The sequence below is a fragment of the Symphodus melops genome, assembly GCF_947650265.1.
Source record: "Symphodus melops genome assembly, chromosome: 9".
In the NCBI taxonomy this organism is placed as follows: domain Eukaryota; kingdom Metazoa; phylum Chordata; class Actinopteri; order Labriformes; family Labridae; genus Symphodus; species Symphodus melops.
In genome coordinates, this window is record NC_136699.1 from 16,125,203 (window position 1) to 16,138,372 (window position 13,170).

Genomic DNA, 13,170 nt, shown 5'->3' on the forward strand with positions numbered 1-13,170 from the left:
TATAAAGCATCAATAAAGCGCGTCTATTTTGCTGCTTCACGTCGGAACTCATAGTTTGAGCTCGTCATGAACTGACCAAATGAACAATGATCCTCTTGTTGCTGATGGATTCGAACTCAAGCTCAAGCAAGAAAAAGTGTGACAATATCCAAGTCGTAAGAACACCTGTGAGACCATTACACACACCCACAGACCTCTTAATCATGTTCATGTATGTTTGAATCTATTCATCAAACATGTTCATACATTATTCTAAATTTGATCATATGGGTTCTTCTTTCTCTGTCACAGAGGAACATGTTTAAGTCTTTTCTGCCCCTGTGTCTCTCAACAGGGACACACACCGCCGACCAGACGCTTCTGTGTGTGCGTGAGTGTTTGTGGGAGATCCCTGATTCAAAAAAAATAAAAAAACACCTCCTGTCAACCAGTCAGCCTTTTAATATCGTAAGTACACTTTCTACTTCTTTTTTTTCTGTGTTTTATGAACAGAAATGTGTGTAAGACTGCTAAAGAATCCCTGTGGTGTTATCACACTGTAAGCGACTAGTTGAAAGCTAAAGGGACAGATAATGAAACGTGTGACGGAAATGATTTCTAACTCTTTCCATTTCAGTTTGAGCTCACAAAGAGATAAAACCTAATCTCGCAAGGATTAAATACTCAATCTTTTATTAATGTGAGCCATAGGCAAAAGAGAGTAAAATTTTGCTTCAACGCATAACCTTTTTCTGACTGACTAATCATTCTGCTTCAACAGGCTGAACCAAATGAGTCACGCCTAATTAATCCCACTGCTTTACCCTCTCACCTTCTCACTTTTCCTCAAGAAACACGGGATATTCCCCGGTAAAGGTCATGAACTCTGTCATGTTGAGCACCCTGTGTTGTCATGATGTTGCAGAAACAGTGTGAACATGCAGCAGTAGTGTGTGTGTGTGTGTGCGTGTGTGTGCGTGTGTGTTTGTGTCCTCTGCAGCTTTTGCTAACATCTGCAATTCTGCATTGATTCCGTGCCAGTGAGTACAAAGCTGATGCAGAGCGGTGGCTTCTCTGTTATAGTCAGGTTCATCCGCCAATGGCCATAAGAGGATGTGTGTGAGGGAGTTTAATAATGCTGCGGAGAAATTGACTGCAGTCAACACAGGAATAAAATAAAATAAAAAAACTGCTGCAGTCATAACCAATTGTGGAGAATTTTATTGTACGAGCTTTACCTCATTTTTCGGATGATTAATTTAAGCTTATTGTGTAATTAGATAACTTGAAGAATTCTTTCAGCACAAACACTATTTTGTTCCGATGAAATGTCGTAGCCTACTTGTCAAGTCACGCAAAATTCTTCCAAACGCAACGTACAGAACGAAAGACCGGTTCACACAACCCTTAAAAACATGTTGTTTATCCCTGCAGCGCTTTAACATTATTATCAACTCGTAAACCCCGTAGTGTGTCGGCGAGGTGGCTCTTTATGCTTGCTGAATCATTGCCACGGATTTTGTCACAGCATGCATATAGGTCAGAATCAGGGGGAAACTGCTGTGTGTCTTCTTCCTCCGCTGAGAGCTGGTCGCGTGTTGAGATGATATTTACAACATATTTGTGAGATAATTAGATTGTTAACTTATGGTAAGACCTGTCAAACAAAAAGAAAAAAAAAAGATCTTTTCGTTGTTCCTGAAGTAACATGGTCAGATGTTGAGTGCTGCAGAATCATTTAAACATGCCGCATTGACTTTAATTTAGCTTTTTAACTAATAAATGACCTGCTTCTGAATTGAGTTTGTTCGTGAAAATTTTTACAGACATTTTTCTCTGTTAGAAGTAAAAACACAAAATGTGCAGGGGAGACTGGATATACAAAAAAAAGTTACACATTTTTATTTCACTTATTGATCATGCCTTAATTGGCAGATCATCGTTTGCTGCTTACTATTATGCACACAAAAAAGTACAAATACAACTACTATTTGTAAAAAAAATAAAAATGTTTTTCATTTATTTTGAGGAAGAAATAAAGAGGTAGAGCTGTGAAATCAGGCGTTTCTAGCACGGCTTCACTTCACTCCTATGTATTTTAGGACATCCCTTTTCAGCATGCGTTTCACATTAGTGCTGTAAGCTCGGCCTTCATCACGTCTTGTACTTTCATATTAAACAGCGTTGCAGAAAAGCGAAAGAGCAAGGCGCAGTGGGAGCTCCACACACACTCACGGTCAGACATGCTCAGAGCCCCTGCTGCCTCCCTGGATCCCGTCTCGCCACTGTAAAGCCACTTACTGCCTCCAAAGAGGGTACAGAGGGGGCAATCCCTTCGTCCCTACATTACGCCTCTGCGCCATTAAGATTGAAAGCGAAATGTCACAGGGGCGTAAATATTACGCTGTGAAACGTCAGTCTGAATAGGGCTGATGGCGCGCTGATAGCTTAAGGGCCCATTGTGATGAATTGATTCTGATTAGCCAGCGGCCTTTGTTATTCTTCTCAGTGTCTCAAACACTTAGAAATGCAGAAGCCAACGTATGTGCATTCACGCAAACACAAAGACACACTCAGAGGGAGAGAACATCTATAAAGACGGACTTTTGTTTGCAAATCTCTCTGCTCTTTGAAATGAAGCTGTACTTCTCAGATGTTTTGCACAAATAGTCACAGGCAATCCAACTATTTGTAGACTTATAAAGTGAAATCTTACAAAAAGTGGTCGACGATATATTGCTGTACTGATATGTTGACGCGCCTCTAATATGCAGCATGTTAGAATTATAAATGTGGTTATTGAAAGTGGAGTCCGACTGATTAATTGGCCAGCTGATAAAATCGGCCACTATTAGCATATCCAGTGACTAGCACAATCGGCTAATTTTACTAAGAATATGTGCAGATATATACCAGATTTACTTACCACTGAATGACATTAAGATATTTTAGTGATCAACTGATAGACACGTCAACAAGCTGACTTCCAGCTTAAAGCTAAAACGTGTAATTCAAAGGACAAGGTGGAAGACACAACTGGCTTTTTTCTCCTATCTATCTTCACAGCTGCCTTTGCTTCTCACTGTGACAGTGCCACTCCTCCAAAAATCTCAGTATTACCGCGGGAGAAGAGAGAGGGCAGCGTCCTTCACCACTTCACAGAGATTTGAGCAAACCGGCTGAGTGGAGAAGGCCACAGAGGACCTGGTGTGTCGGGGATAGACAACATAGATAGAGAGACAACAACAAAGAAATTCTCTGAACCGCTAAGGGGGGGGAATATAAACAGCTACTAAAGCATATGGAAGGTTTTGCTATCTCAAGAAGGAAGAGAGAGTAATGTCTCTGTGTGTGTGTGGTTTGAATAGTCAGGCTTTTTTGCTGGAAAGTTCCTTTGTGATCAGTTGGCTAGCTCGTAATGAGAACTGAATGCATGAAAACACTGAAGGTTGAAAAAGACTGACAGACAACGACTCAAAAAGAAACACAACATTCGAAGTTCGCTGGCATTAATTGGTAACCAAATTAAACCACTTAATAATAATAATACATTTTAATTTGTAAGCGCTTTTACGAGGGCTCAAAGGCACTTTACATGTAAAAAAGAAATCACAGTAAACAGTTAAAAACAGTAGAAGAACATTAAAGGACAGAGAAACAGAAAGAGAAGAGGGGAAAGAAGAAGTTAAGTATTAAAAGCTAGTTTATAGAGGTGGGTTTTGAGCATGGTCTTGAAAGTTGGGAGGTGTGTGCAGGAACGGATGGGTTTGGGGAGTGAGTTCCAGAGGGAGGGGGCAGCGATGGAGAAGGCTCTGTCTCCCCAGGTTCGGTGCTTAACCATCCAAAGGCAGGTTAGAGACCAGCTCTAAGGCGGTTTAAACCTTTTAATGGTTTTCATTAAAAACACATGTAATTCACAGTCAAATACAGCAATCCCCTTCAATTTGAAGATCTTTTTTTCACTCTTCAGATATTTTAATGTTGTTAGCTGCACTTATTCAATCGTTGAAAATCTGGAAATCGATCAAATTGATGAAATAACGGTCTGCAGTTTGACTTTTCTTTCTCAATCTGTCGAGCTAAGCTTTGCAGCAAGACAGACACCCTGTTCAAAGTGGTTAGAGCCAGCATGAGTCAAGCAAACCCATCAAAGGCCAGACTGGATATCCTGGCGGGGAGCGTTTACCAGTTCAAAACCAACACACTGATCCTCAGCCTCTGGTACATTCCTCTTATCTTGACACCCTGACCGATGTCTCTGCCCTTTCTGTTCTTCACCACTTCTTAACACTTACTCATCTTTTCTTCTAACACTCCTCCTTTACTTCTCTCTCCCTCGGTTTGTGTACAGTAGGAACAGGTTTGTTTTTTTTTTCTCTTCTGCGTTTTTTTGGATGAATGCTCCGTGATGGTGAACTTATCAGCCATCAAACACCGGGGATTTTCTTATCTTTGGCCCCTTGAGCTGAGAAGCTCTGAGGGCCCTCAGAAGTATTTCTTCACCTGTTCAGATAGCAAGACGCCAGCTCGTTTGCTGACACAGCTGAGCCAGTGCCGACATGTTGATATAAAGAACTGTGCTAAATACTGAAGCAGACACTGTGGTTGCTAATCACAGCTGGCAGAACTTTAAGATTGAAATCAGCTGATCAGAGGTGGACCGTGTTTAAAAAAAAAGCTGACTGAATTTAGGCCATGTCGAAAAACTTCTTGTTAATCTCAGTGGAGTCGTTCTGGTTGGATAAGGCATTTGCCATAAAATGGTTCATATTGAAACTGCCAAAAGTGCAATCATCTTCCACACATAGTCAACAAAAAGGAAGAGAGTCATCTACCAAATGTACTTGATTAGAAAATAAGACCATTTGGGTTTAAATAAGCTACTTACCTAACATAATTACATTGGTTTTTATTTGTGTTAAAATATTTAAAAGCAGTAGCAGTAACAGTTCCAATAAGATAACTTTGTTTTTTTCACAGGGAGTCCAAGACAGTTGCATAAAAAAGGTTTCACTTTGAACAAACAACATGCAACGTTGGCAATGTTCAGGTACAAGGCCTGTGCCCAATAATCCTAATTTTTGGTTTCAGTTAAATAGTCGATATTGACCTTGTCACTAAAGACATAAATGTAAGTTTTGCATAGCTTTGCATGAATAAAACCTACATAACACATACAGACAAAGGCATGCCATGCACACAGCAACACTAACAGCCACACACGTACACACAAGCCAACATGTCTGCAGTGTGAAAATGAGGTTTCCACCAGGAAATGTGAAAAAGAATCAGAAAAAGAAAAAAAAAAATGTTTGTCAGCCATCGCTTCTCTTGCCAGAAAGTATGTCTCTGCCAGTGGCGCATTGGTGCAGCTCGTATGTTCTCTCTGTCATCCAGTCTGTTAGATGATTATTATCATCTAACAGACTGGTGATCATGATTTAAATTCTAATTCTTAAATTCTTTTAAGTTTATGTGGATCAAATTTTTGGTGAGGAACTATGATGACGTTCATTTATTCATTTTGGTTTTTAGTGTATTGTGTTGGAGGCTCTGTGTTGTTATCATAGACTGTAAAAATAATGTTGTTATTCATTAGGGCCTGAAGCACTGACAGTGCGAAGGAACATATTGTTTCCCTTAGGAGTGTTTTTATTCTTCCACGACTTCGCCACCATTTTTGAGCACCTGAATGTAAACGAAAACACAAAATTTCCAAGGTCATTGGGTCTCATGAAAAATTCCATAGTTTTGTATTTTCGTAAAATAAAAGTTTGACAAATGGCTCGACACACAATTGTTTTTTTTTACATATTAATCATGCCAAGACCTAAAAAAACAACACCCTGATCGCTTGGCTGTAATGTCGACAGGAAGTGTTTTTTTTTGTTGTTGTTGTTTTTTGAACAGTAAAATGCTCTTATGTCTGCCATGCAGAATTCAAAAATCACCATATTTGTAATGAACGATACAGAGTCTGCCCTGAACACATTCATGCCAAAAAATTCTGTCTTATTCACAGCGCCATCTGTTGACATCAGGAAGTTAATGCTTCTGAATTAGTGATGATCCCAGTAGGAAAGTAACATTTGTCATGTGGGTATAAGTGGGCGTGGATAAATGGCTCAGTGGCGCCTCATTCATTTATTAATTCATTTATATAAGTTATAGAAAAATACACAAGAGTAGAGGGCATAAAGGGTTTGCCACATTTCTAGGTAGGGTTACTTTGAGAGAAAATAAGAGCTGGTCATGTAACCTGAAGATGTTTTTTGATTAAAAAAAAAAAAGTTTAATTATGAAGATAAAATTTGATTTCCATCTGGATTTTGCTTTCATTTATAGTTCTTTGAAGAGAAAACAAATTAGAATCAACCATTGGCATTGGCAGGTCAGGACCTAGACAAAATTAGAAACAGCCAAAGACGTATCAGTGCATCTCAAACATAGGTTTGGAAATGTAAAGGTTTTCACTTTTTTTAAAGAAAATACCATTTACAAATTGATGATGTAAAGTATCATATCATACTGAATTGTATCTTTACGTATTAACCACATTTAACAGCACCCTGAGGAAACTTTTCATATTCTTTGTTATTTGACTTCAGTGCCACATGAATACATTATTCTTGCTGAGGGGTACCTACTGTGCCATATTTGTACTTGTCAGGCCAAACAAGCTGCTGCTGTGTGTGTGTGTGTGTGTGTGTGTGTGTGTGTGTGTGTGTGTGTGTGTGTCTAACACGTTGACATCAGTGTGTGAGATCAGACTCCAGACTCATCAACATGTTGCTCGTCTCCTGTCACAACATTGTCTGGCAATGAGCAACTCTGTCAAACTGGGTGACACAGCACTACAATTAATCACAGAGGAGGACCACTAATGAAGCCATTGTGTATTCGGAGAGTTTCATCTTGTCAATCCGCTTTTGCAACTAAAGAAAGTACTGGTACAGGAATACACGTAAAGGCCTTAAAGGCATTGTGGTAATGGATTGGCTGAAATGAGAGTTTGACAAGTGAAATATAGCCCTAATGGCTGGAGTGTTGACGTCATTGTCTTCCTTCTCCTTGTTAAGTTTGGTCTCACCTCTGAATTGTCCATTTAGATTGTTTTGTAAATGGACCTAAAGTGTTTGAGTTTCACTTTCCCCTTGAGCAATCTACGAATCTACAAAGTCAGATCTGTCTCCACGAGTCAGTAACTCATCACTGAACCAAAGGATTCAGTCTTTTCTCTTACACCAGCGTTTCTTTAACTATTAATTGGTGCTTAAAAAAAAAAGGATATCTTCCTCCACACAAACACTTCCAGACTGAATTCTAAAAGTTTTTGCGTTGACATACTCTGGGCTGTATGACATCACATAGTAATGTTTAATTATGCTGAACATTCCAAAGAATTGTGTCCAACTGGGAGAGCAGCAGTTGAAGATGTTTCCTTGGATTATTTCATTAATTATTTCCAACAGATATACTGCATAGTGTAATTACTTAATATATTGACTTTTAGGGGACCAATATGTGAAGACGAACACATTATTAAGTGCCCTTGAGTTTTGCAATGAAGCACCAACATTTGAACATTTGGGATGATAAGCCTCAGGGGAAGTGCTCTGAAGCAGATAGTTAAAGGACTACGTGCAAAAGAAAAGAACATTTTTTTTATCAACTCTGGGTCAAACTATGTTCCACTTTGCTCTCTCTCTCACTTAGCTTTTGTCTGTCATTATTTAAGTTCAAAGGCACTAAGCTTAGTTACAGACACAATGCTTTATAAAAGACACTCTCAGTAGATTCAAAGTCTCTTTGTGGCTCCAGTCTGTAGTTGTTTGTCATGATTGTTTGTCCTACAAGACTCGATGCATAATTTCCCATTTATGTTAAATCCCTGACTGATTCAAGATTTGACTTGACATGGCTGATGATAATGATTATTTTCACATCATTTCTAGTCATATTTTGCATGTGCCGTAATGAGTTCTGTTAAAGTTATGGTAATTATTCAAGCCAACAGGAGAAAAATGCAGTTTTTCCCAACTGAAGATAAGAGATTACAATACAATTATATTTAATCTCTTTAAATGGTCCTTTTGGGTTTTTTCTTTGCTTGTGTTGTGTCTGGTATTTCTGTGATAAAGAAAGAACAAACTGTTTTCCCAAAGCAGGCACTTCTTCAATTGGGCCAATTATATCTTAGTTTCAATGACTTAAATAAACAGAAAAGGCTCCAATGCAGAGTGCAGGCTGCATGCATAAAGACTAAAGAATGAAATGCAGTTCTGTTTTTCATAAGGACTGTTGATGCCATAATATCTGAATTTGGCATACAGCATCTTTGGAAACCGGCATTAAGAAACCAAAAGACTGTTGACAGTCAAAAGTGTTTAGCCATATGGGCCAACAGAATCATTTTGAACTTGAGAAGGAATACAAAATTGTTCAATTAGTTATTCTACATTGGAGCATCAAAGAACTGTTCTTTTAAATGCCTCTGGGATCCACAGCTCAGATGGTCCCTGGACCAGCCAAACCCTATGTGGTCACATTTTCTTGAACTGCTATAGAGTAGAGAGAAAAAGAGAGAGAGGGGGCGCGATCACAGGGGCAATCCGGACAGTGCCTCAGCAGGCTTCACTCTGAAAGTCCAGTTCATTTGACCAGAGTGCTCCGAAGCACGGTACACTTTATGTTTTGGCTGTATCTGACTAAACATGACTCAAAATAAGTCACAAAGTAGCTGTCATGTTCTCTGTGTTGCTCTCCAATGTGCGGAAGCAGACTTTTTTTTATTTTTTTTATTTAAATGTTTTTTCTTTTATTTATGGATGTATCTGATTAAACTGGCAACAAATAACCCTCAAAGTCAGTAAAGTAGCTGTCATACTACTACATAATTTTTTTTCTAGAGTCTGCCTTTGTTGTAAACTAGGCATAATAACATAAAGCCATGCATGTGCTGCATTACGACGCTACATACAAGAGGTAACCGTGCTTCAGCCCGGTTTGTCATGGAGGAGTGTGAATAGGGAAGGATGGGCCAATCACAGCACAGTGCGGACGGCTAGTGTGAGTGCACCCTAGACACACAGACACACACAAGTAGAACAGGGGACGTCTTACACACTGTCTTAATCTTGATATAGTACATGTACACATCAGTGTGTGTGTGTGTGTTTGTACACATGTGTGAATACAACAACTGATTAGATAAAGAAGCTTTGTACAAATCCTAAATCAATGAAATAAATTCCATTAGCATTTTAATGTTCAACTCTGAATTTAATGACATACAAAGAATTGACTGATGTAAGCCTCAAGGTATGTAGAAGAGAGAGAGAAAGAGAGAGAGAGAGAAAGAGAGAGAGAGAGAGAGAGAGAGAGAGAGCGGGCGGAGAGAGAGAGCGGGCGGAGAGAGAGCAGCAGCTACAACTGAGAAAATGGTGTGGAAGCAGCGCTACATGTAGTCTCGGGGGTTCACACCATGCACCAGCTTACTCACAACTATTCCTCGTTCCTCGGCCCTCAGGCTTACAGCTGCCTTATACCGACAATCCTCTGTTCCACAAGTTGCTATGGTGATCATAGAGCTGAGATATATGAAGATTAAAACCTACTGAGTGTACAGGTATTTGAAGGAAGATGTACAGTAAGAGGCTTTTTTTCTCTAAATAATGACAGAAAGCTTAATGTTGATTTACAGCCTACAAATATGAGTGTGTAACCAATGTGCATCCAACCTGTGCCACCAGAACAGATAAACTAGATTAGCTAACAGAAAAATGATGTGCAAGATTGAAGTGATTTGTTTCCAATCTTGCCAAGGTTGGCAAGATTGGAAGATTAGGACTCACTGCTTTACACTATAGGTTATGTATGTTCTTAGAGGTATGTGTCTCACTGCAAGAGTGAATGGCAATATATAGTACAGGCAAGAAGAAAGAGTATTAAGCATCATAACCACATGGAGGCCTACAGTTCAACCCATTGTGTCCAACCTCAGTCGTCTACTTTGGGTGATACATAAAGTGTCCTGTTCAGCTCAATCGATCATGAGACAGGTTTCAAACAGTGGGTCTGTACAAAAGTTTATTCAAGTGATCCGGTTAGATAATTGTGCCCTAACAAGCAACCACTCTGAGTCATGTACTGACAAGTCCAGGAGTGCATGTGTTAAAGGGGGTAAAGATAGTAAATGGACTATATTTGGGTTTTGGACAGTTGGGTTTGCTTCAGGTCATCTTAAATTAACAAATATTTGGCACAGAAAAACTATGTGTAGATTAATTGTGAACAAATATAAAAAGTATAGTTGCTAGTATTGCTACCAAAAGATTAAGATAGCATTATGGTTTTGATTTAAATAAATGACCCAAAAACAAGAAAATGTCACGAGTTTGTGCTTCTGTTTGTCTCCAACAACAACCGCTGAGGCTATACGTAATAAAGCCATTTAAAAAGTCAGTAAAAATATACACGCTTGAATACTTTCCATCTGGGATTCATTGATTTGAGCATGCCTCAGAAAGGCACACAGACACACACACATGCATACGTCTGTGCACGTGTGTCATGTTAAGGCCTTCTGGAGCATGAAATAAGCTTTCCGAGGGAACAGTGAAAAGGAGAGTGGCTGAGGTCCCAAGACACTTCTTAATTAAGTACACGCTACGCTCATCTTTAAAATCACAAATGTCACCTCAGCGCTTCTGGCTCTGCTTCCAGTCCCTTCTCTTGGTTATGGCTTTTAAGTTAAATGCTGTGTGAGTAATGGAGCACTTGGCCATCCTCTTTTAATAAGATAGTGTGAGAGAAGGGCTCTGTAGATATAGCGAGGGTGTAATTTATGATTTTGTTATCCCAAATATAAACTCCAGAATTTGTGTCATTGTTGGAAATACAAAAACTCTAGCTGGGAATCAACTGTTGAAACACAGACAGTTGCTGTTTATTCTTGTGTGCCCTCCTTTCCCCCTTCTTCTACCTGATCAGCCACTAAATCACACTCAGCGTGTGTGTGCGTGTGTGTGTGTGTGTGCGTGAGTGTGTGCGTGTGTGTGCATGACGTGCTCCAGACTGTGATGAGCCGAGAAGGCAGCTCGAAGATAAGAAACATATCAGCGCCCAGCACCTGCCTCCTCACCGTCTGACTACACAAGTCCATCGCATGAAACATCCCTCCCGTGTCGCAGCACAAATCCTAAAACTATGATGTGGAAATAAAGTGGAATGTGCACACTTAAGTGCTTTGCCAATGGATGAATTTTCTCCCTACGTGCGACAAAAATTAAGCACATGAAAAAAAAAAAAGAAAATGTCTGACTTCCAACGTGTTTGTCCCCGCTGAGGAAAGATGAGAGTAGGAAAGTTGTGGCTTTGAAGATGAAAAGCCTGAAAAACAAACAATTTTGTCTGAAGCATACAAGCCTCGGTACATTTGTTAAGTTTGTAACAGGAAAACTGCACAAAGGGTGCTGACAGGTTCGCCTTCTTTTCTGATTTATACCACGCAGCAACCTCCATTGTTGAAAAAATGAAGCCAATATGGAAGAGCAAAAAAAAACTGCAGTTCCTGGAGTGTCCCCTTGAAGCTGACCTCGAAGGCAAAAACAATCCCCATCAGAGCCCATATTAAAACCTTTTTACAGTCAGAACCGGTTTTTTGGTCTCGAATTCTAAATTTTTAATGCACTTACTCAACGGCTAAGAATGATGCATGGACTTGCATAATAAGGAGCATGGCTGATCTGACTTCAGCGTTTCCAAGATGACAACTGTCATTGTTGTGCTTCTTTCGAAACCAGTGAGTGATATCACTGAGATTGCGTCACTCTTTTTTCTTCACTCCATAGTTTTAAGGCCTTTCACCTTCTTACTCCGGTGATAATTACCTTCATTCACATCACATACCGCTCCTTTTATTTTGTCAATCTGTCTTTTCTGTTGTACTTAACCTACCTTGACTGTTTCATAAAAGCACATACTCTGATACTCCACTGTTTGTGCCCTATTTGGTTGGGCTCAGTAAAGCAGCTTAACCAAGGCTTTGAATGTTTGTGTATAAAGTCACATATATCACAACTCACAGCTGTTAATTATCTGGACGCAACCAGTCGTTTGCTTGTCCTGAGCTCAGAGTAAAAACTTTCGGCATGAGCTCACATGCCTGCAGACAAACCCTGGCTCCGCAGGCTCTAATTTAATTCCTGTCCAAACTATATTCCACGCAAGATTTCTTACATTTCTTCCCAATAAAACCAAGGTCATCTCATTCACCCCCTTTCCGAATCCCGACTTCCCCTCCGTTTCTCTCTGTCTTCTCTTCCGCAACCAAATACACGTAAACAGACGCGGCATTGCACTAACCTCCCAGCGCCCCTGTCACAACATCACCACTTTGCAATCAGTGTTGCTTTCCCAAACTTCTCACGCATGGCTGAGCACACACCCTATCACAAGATGCTGAGGAGGAGAGAAGACAGACTCTGGTGATAAGCTGAGACAGAGCCAGGGGGGCCTTCAATGAGAGAGGCCCCAGCAGCGAGTGAACAAATTTCGGCACATTCACGACTCCTCTGACTTTCACCATAACAAAGATTTAACATTTCACATTGAATGCCAGTTGAGTTATTAGCTAATTATTTTTTATGAAGCCTTTTGTAACTTATTATCATAGCGAGATTAATTTTATTGTCAGTTGTGAATGTTGGAAAAAAAGGAAAAGAAAAATGACGCTACAGACTTACATTTCTTCCAGCTGTTTCACTTATGACACAGCTGTTCTCCAGTGCAGTGCATGCCTTTCTTCTCGACAGAGATTGTGTTCCTGATCGATCCTTCAAATAGTCCTGCAGAAGGTTTGATATGACAGACTAGTCTGAGCTTTACTTGCAATCTTCTTGATTATCCTCATATTCTGATCGATTACCATGATCCCCTCCCATATCGCTCTGTGGCTGCTGATCGTGGGCTACATTATTGATTGGAGCGCATTAACAGGGATAAGAGTGCACAGTATCTGCCTGATTTATCTCAACTTATTGAGCCATTGCTCAGGGGGGCCACCAATACCCCACAACAGGATTAAACATCCATCCACAGGTTCACCTAAAGGTCCAATCTTATGCCTTTTCTGATTTTAAATGCTCTTGTGTGTATGTTTTCCAGGTGTCTTGTGCATGTTTAGGCACA

The 13,170-nt window shown here is 39.9% G+C and overlaps 1 protein-coding gene across 2 annotated transcripts in view; it reads left to right on the forward strand.

The window, feature by feature from the left end:
• Positions 1–337: 337 nt before the first annotated feature.
• frmpd3 (FERM and PDZ domain containing 3) overlaps positions 338–13,170 on the forward strand; it is a 44,171-nt gene continuing 31,338 nt past the window's right edge. For both annotated transcript variants that reach the window (XM_079352080.1, XM_079352081.1), the window contains exon 1: positions 338–447. The gene's annotated coding sequence lies outside the window, so the exon portion shown is untranslated. The remainder of the gene's footprint in view (positions 448–13,170) is intronic.